Below are 6,370 nucleotides of genomic sequence, written 5' to 3'. Positions count from 1 at the left end.
CTCATCCGCATGCCAATTTGGTTTTGACGACTCATCAAGAACCTAGCTGAGGACTATTATGAATGAGACCCAGCTGGGTTCCAGGGAAGTCTCCCGTCAAACCAATTTGGTCGGGAGATGGGTGCATAAGTCAAATTTTATGTAATTTGGGTTCTGGTAGAACATAAATTTGACAAAAATGTGGGACTGCATCTACTTGATGAGCTACAAGAAGGGCGAGGAGTTTACAGGAACCATATGAGTGGTGTAATACGTCTATAAGAAGGGAGTTTGTTCGGGGCCTCCAACCCTGAACCTTTCGATCAAAAGTCTGATCCAAGGCGCAGTGTGAGAAGCTAAGATTGTGTTCCAGAGCCATACTCGTAGCCTTTCAACTGGAAAGTTAGACCCAAGAAGCAGCAGGTATTGGGATTTTCTTGGGGTAACTTGCCAGGAGCCAGTACTCTGACTGAGCTGGGTTTGGGTGTCTTGCCTAGCCTGAGGGAACAGAAAGTAAGGGCTAACTGCCTGGATCCCAGTGAATTGTTCACAGCAGGTGTATGCCAAAAGCACCAGATTCTTCGATTAGGAAATAATTTGACAGTACTGGATTATGAATCGGCGTGATGACCAACCGTTATATGATTGGAATGTGTGGTTTTTAGGATGACTAACCCTCCCAGCGGGAAGGCAACATCGCTGCTCCCATAGATAAAGACATTCCAGTTACCTGGATTAAACAAGCCTTAGATTTGCACTATCCTGGCCTATCTCAGCGTGTGCTTCGTTTTGCATGATTTTCATTCTTCTTAGCAGAAGTAGCTTCGGATATCACTGAAGAGTTCCTTGGCCCAAAATGGACACGAATGATAGAGTTGTTGTAAGCAGTCCGCACATAACCCCCACCTAATCTCCCGGTCGTGATTTTCAAGAGAGATAAAAGCGCTTTGTTGACTCTCCACCTCTGTGGCAACAAATCTGTTTTCCCGAGCAGGGAGTTTATCAGAAGTTTGGAGAGAGAAGCGGCGGTGGAGAGTCACGTACCTTCGATTGTATAGGAATGGTTCCATTTCCGAATGGTAAGCAGGGTGACTTAGTTACACTGAACGTTTTAGCCAGTCAGCTAATCGGAAATATCGGTTGAATTATGATTACTAAGTACAAATAATTAAGTCGGAGTTGTATTTTCATCCAGTTCTGCAGCTGCTGGGGTAGAATCCAAAAATTATCTTTACTACTAGTAACGATTGAGTAACACAAATATCACCTGTTTTTCTAATGGCCTTCTCATTCGCCTAACTTTATGCAGGCCTGCGCCGTAGTTTCATCATTTTAGAGCTTGCTGGTGAAGAAGCAATCCATAGGAAAGATGTGTGGAATTTTTCAGAGAACGTCAGGAAACTATCACTTGGCATTTCAAACCAAATAAGGGATGGTGCCTCCCAAAACGGGACAGCATTGTGCCTTAGGAGTCGATGTGGGGCTATTGTGGTGCGTAAATAAATCTTGATGATCTAACTTTGTTGGTCGCCAATGGAAGTGTGTAGTTAACAAAAATTTCATTTTGGCCGTAAGGGTGTTACCATGTCAAGCCGAGCCATCACGACCAGTATATTTTCTCAGGATGGACATGATAATGAAGTGTGTTTTAACAGGATAGTCACTGAAATTTTGGTGTACCTCATCGGAGTGAACACTGGTGAACGGCTTATCAGGCTTGCACTTTGATTTGTCTAATGCTTAACGCTAGCCACGTGATGCACAAGTACACCTACTACCTGTAAATAGCTACGCACAGGTGAGCATGAGCCACCGTCCTCCCGCAATATAAAGAGCTGTTCCACAACCGTCGGTAATTACTCCATGTGGAACACATGCACTTGAACGTCATACGTGAATCACCACACTTCCGTCTATGGGAAATGTGTTTCAATACTCGTCAGCATACTAGCCAGCACCGGATGTTAACTGCGCAGTGCTTAGTACATTTATGGACTGTAGAAGCTGATGTGGCCAACCTCAAAAAGTTTGAGTACATATGTTGTTGCCTACTGTTTTGTCTATTACAGCCTGAGGTAATTATCATAGCATCAAAGTGCCTTTTCTCAGCGAATTACCTGGTTGAAAATGGCCATCACTAAACTAGATGTCTTTGTGGACAGTATTCCAAGTTGTCTCTTGATTCAGTATACTCATTTAAATTTAAACCCTTGTAGCATTAATTGCTGAAGGAATCTCACGTCAAACTTCACAGGTTTACAAATATAAAGTCCAGATTTTTACGACAGAACCGTCCCAATAGTGTTAGGAATAGCGTCCTTGCTGTGCTGAATACTTTAAGCGTGAATTTACAGTTTTTCCGGTCAACAAGCATCAGTTATTGACTGTGTTATGTGAGGTAATGTTTCTAACATCGTGGTCGGTGATTTTGCAACTGGCACATGCAACTGTTTCTGACTAGAAATGCGGTTCGGTAAATTCCACGGAATCAATTCATCTTCGAAATACTCGCAGGAGGATCATTCCGCGTAGCACTTTCCTTCATTATCCGGATTAATATATCTTGTTACGCGTAAAAATGAGCTGAAAAGCCATAAGTTTAAAAGATGGTGAAAGTAAGACTCGACAGGCGGCTGTGATGAGCACACCGTCAGGGCCATGGGTAATGCAGGAAGACCGAGTGGTATGTTTGTCCTATAATAAGTTCTCTCACAGGTGTCCCGTGCATCGCGTCACGTGACTTTCCCTAGAGCAGTAAATTAACAAAACAAAGGAAATCCCACAAATAACTGTCCAAAAAGGAAAGCGGGTCTAATCAGTTGCGAGTATAATTGAAGTCGATAAATGGATGTCAGCTACCAGGCCACCAGGCTTCCATAAGTTTCCCTAGTTGTCTGAGCAGCAACATCCTAATGATATATTGAACGGTTGGCGGTTGACCATACTTCATTTGGAGCTCTTGCTTATGGGATTTTTTTCAACTAGATGTGCTGCAGAAAGTCTGCCGCTTGTTATACTTTGTATCATTTTTTATGAAGAGAACTACTCTTACAGTTTCTAAAAACCCCTCGACAGCCTACAACCAGTTTCGCCCTTGTTGTGACTCACCAGGTGGGAACAGTCCCCGAGTTTCCGTCTACCTTAAGTTCTACGAGGGATTTAGCTGGGATTCAGGTGGGTCTGTTGTGCAAACAAAATTATTGTGCAAATGGGTGTGTTCGTAAAATTTCGTAAAATTTGAACTCAATAGAACACAACACCATCGAAAATTCAGGGACTGCGACTGTCTCAAGAGAAGAGTAAAGCCCGTTGTGGACTGTCAGACAGTTTTCAGCAACCATATAACCAGTCTGCTACGTTTACATAATGTGTTGCGATATCTTGAATATAGGGCCAACTGAATCAACAGACCGCCTTGAGCATTGCATTCAGTTGAGACCATCATAAACGAGAGATTCGGCTAGATTCAGTATAGTCTTCCGTCAAAACCACATCAGTATGAGCATGCGAGTAGCTGGTGCATATTCTGTGTTTAGAAGAATTTTCTAAAAAGACTAATCCCTCCCCTATGCAACCATCTAAATTTCCTCTAATCAATACAAAGTCACCATCATTGAAAGCCAGCGAAGCATTACTTGCCCTTTTGTCCTCGGGCTGAGAAACACTATTATGTCTACGCGAGACGGCAGAAAATTTATTCATGACGTCGCACGAACGTCCTAACGTGTGACACAATGATCACTTTTCTCTGTGTCCAAATTTGGTCATTGCTCTCGACACCCTCATTTTAAATTGCCATGGCGAAAAACATCGCGGTAGTCGACCTTGTCCCTAGAGTATTTTTGTGACCTAGATTCTTACCAACACTCGTGACTCTAGCCAGCTGACTTGTGTCCAATCAGCTGATTTCGTATTCTACAATTTGCCTGCCTGCCTCCCACCCTCCTTTCATTGGTAGATTGGAGGAACTGTACTTTAAAACATTTCGATCCCTTAATTCAGTCGCTCCAGGTCCAGTGGACCGCGAAGATACGTTCCCTCTACGCCACTCTGTTGGGCGAATGATTCACCAAAACCAGAATAAATCCGCGGACTAAATAACAACCGCCGTTCTCGACAATATCCGAAATCAGTAAACGGTTGAAACGCGCTTAGGGCGTTGGCTGAGGTGAGCATTATCGCTATGTACATCACTGTTCCGTTTAATGCTTATTTGTTGTTTGTCTGGACTCCTATCCAGAATACAAGGCAAAAGAGTTCTTTGAAATTTTATCTTTATTGAGGCAACTGGTTGCTAAAACGCCACTAGTTAACTCGCATAAATAAAAAAATCTGTACTCGACCGGGAGCGAACCAATATCATGGTCCATTTTTTTAGAGGACATGGTACCAAAATAGTCACCCACGGAGCAAAAGCTGCAGATCAAATGTGCCCTCAGTTGGCACCAAACGTTGCTATCAGTATGGTAAACTCAAAATCAAAGGTCGCAACGGATCACTCAAATTAATCCTAATCAGTGGTTAATATTTAATCAAAATTCACCGTTTTACAAAACCAAAGCATAATTAAGGCATGTGAAGTGTATTCGCTGACCAGTTGACCTCAGCTGTCACAACAGGAGGTCAGGTCTAGCTGTTTCAGACGATGGCATCTCTTTGTGATAAGATTCAGCGTGAACGTTCATGGAGGGGATTCTCCTGCAAAACCAAAAGCATTGGAGGTGAGTGACTGTGGATAACCACCTTTGCATATACAAAGGCATACGGCCAACAAAAAAGAGTCATTCCTTGTGGACGACCCCCTCAAATGGGTACCACTCTATAATTAACGTTCCTGATCCATGAATTGAATTTCTTTGGTTATTCGTGAAAAAAGTTTCGATTGCTTAAGGGAAGATATGCCAGGAAGCAGCTTGCAAACGCCTTGGGCAAAACTCACTTCAGACATTCACATCTTTTGCACAAACGTCCAATATGACCGCATCCCTCCGAAGTTCACCAGTACGCCAGTTCACGAGGTACACCAGTATACATCTGGTGTACATCTGGTTACAGCAAACAAACTGCACGCTCAAAAGGCCCGAAAGACCACTGAAATTGTGACTTTCCCATCCACTTGGGACAATAATATACGCTGGACAGCTGAGTAATAACTTAGGTCACATATCACCCAAACTTCCAGTCATTGCTTTGTTTTAGGTCCCACGATACCAATGTAATTTTATGGCTGACTTCCGAGTCACCTAATTCATTACCATTTGAGCTCAAGGAAGAACGTAACAAACTACCCTGTTTTGCATAACCGATAACCTGTAGTGTTCAAACCCAAAAAATGAGCTCCCTAACGAAAGTAGTCACACCTTTCAACATAAGAAAACGATCTGAATAAAAAACCGCGCGGGTTTCCCTAACAAAAAGGTAATCTAGTAAAAATGTAAGAGCGTATCATATTATGTTTGCCATACCCTACCTGTGCAAGTTGCATCGACTGCCTACTGATAGCTGGCCCCAGTATTTCACGGCTGCTTGTGCAAGGACATTTCTTTCCATCCATTTTTGAGAGCATTTTGTGTTTTCCCTGACTTCACGCGGTAATGTCACACCAAGGCTGTTTCACAGGGAAATCAAAACGAACCGGACTTGAACTCGCCTGTCTGATAAATGCAGACTCAGAGTTCATCAAATACGCTCGTTTGCTTGCCAGCTTGGTTTTAACGGGGAACGCAAATGAACACAGCACATCTCAAATTTATAATGCTGTGCTTTGACTCAATGAGTTGCAGCATTGAGGAAGTTTTTGTCACGCATGGGCTTGACGTTCCTGAATATCAAAAGGAGCAGCTGGGTTTAAAAGTATACCGGGTAAGTAGATCAGCTGCGCACATTTACATATGCTAATGTGTCGCAAACGACGCTTATTGCAGCAAGGTGAACGGCGCGTACGTACAGATGAGCCTCGTCATCATCATCATCATCGACAGCATGACATCAGTGTTCAACACCGATGCTTCACTGCCTAACGAATGGAGATAAAACTTACATTGACGGAGTGAGAAAATGAATGGGGGGATCGTCATAAGGCCAAGTCAGATTTAGTAGGTGGCCTCATGCTTCAGTTGGTGTGATATTTGAGGATTTACAAATAGTACGTTGAGTCTGGACAGGAGTCGAAGTTATCGTTAACCTGGGAGGTTTTGAAATGAAATAGAGTTATTATGAATTTCGAAAGAAAGGTAAACAGCACTTTGTGTCATTTCACTCGAAGCATTTGGCACAAAGCCTGATAATCTTAAAAGAAAAACTCTGATGGTTATAGCTAGTGAACGGAGCACAAGTAACGTCTTTGGAGTCCTTATGTACCTAAGGAAAACCTGTAATTTATGATAAAAAA

Source organism: Opisthorchis viverrini, assembly GCF_000715545.1.
Source record: "Opisthorchis viverrini unplaced genomic scaffold opera_v5_279, whole genome shotgun sequence".
In the NCBI taxonomy this organism is placed as follows: Eukaryota; Metazoa; Platyhelminthes; class Trematoda; order Opisthorchiida; family Opisthorchiidae; genus Opisthorchis; species Opisthorchis viverrini.
The sequence above is the reverse complement of the archived record's forward strand: the minus strand, read 5'-3'. Positions refer to the sequence as shown.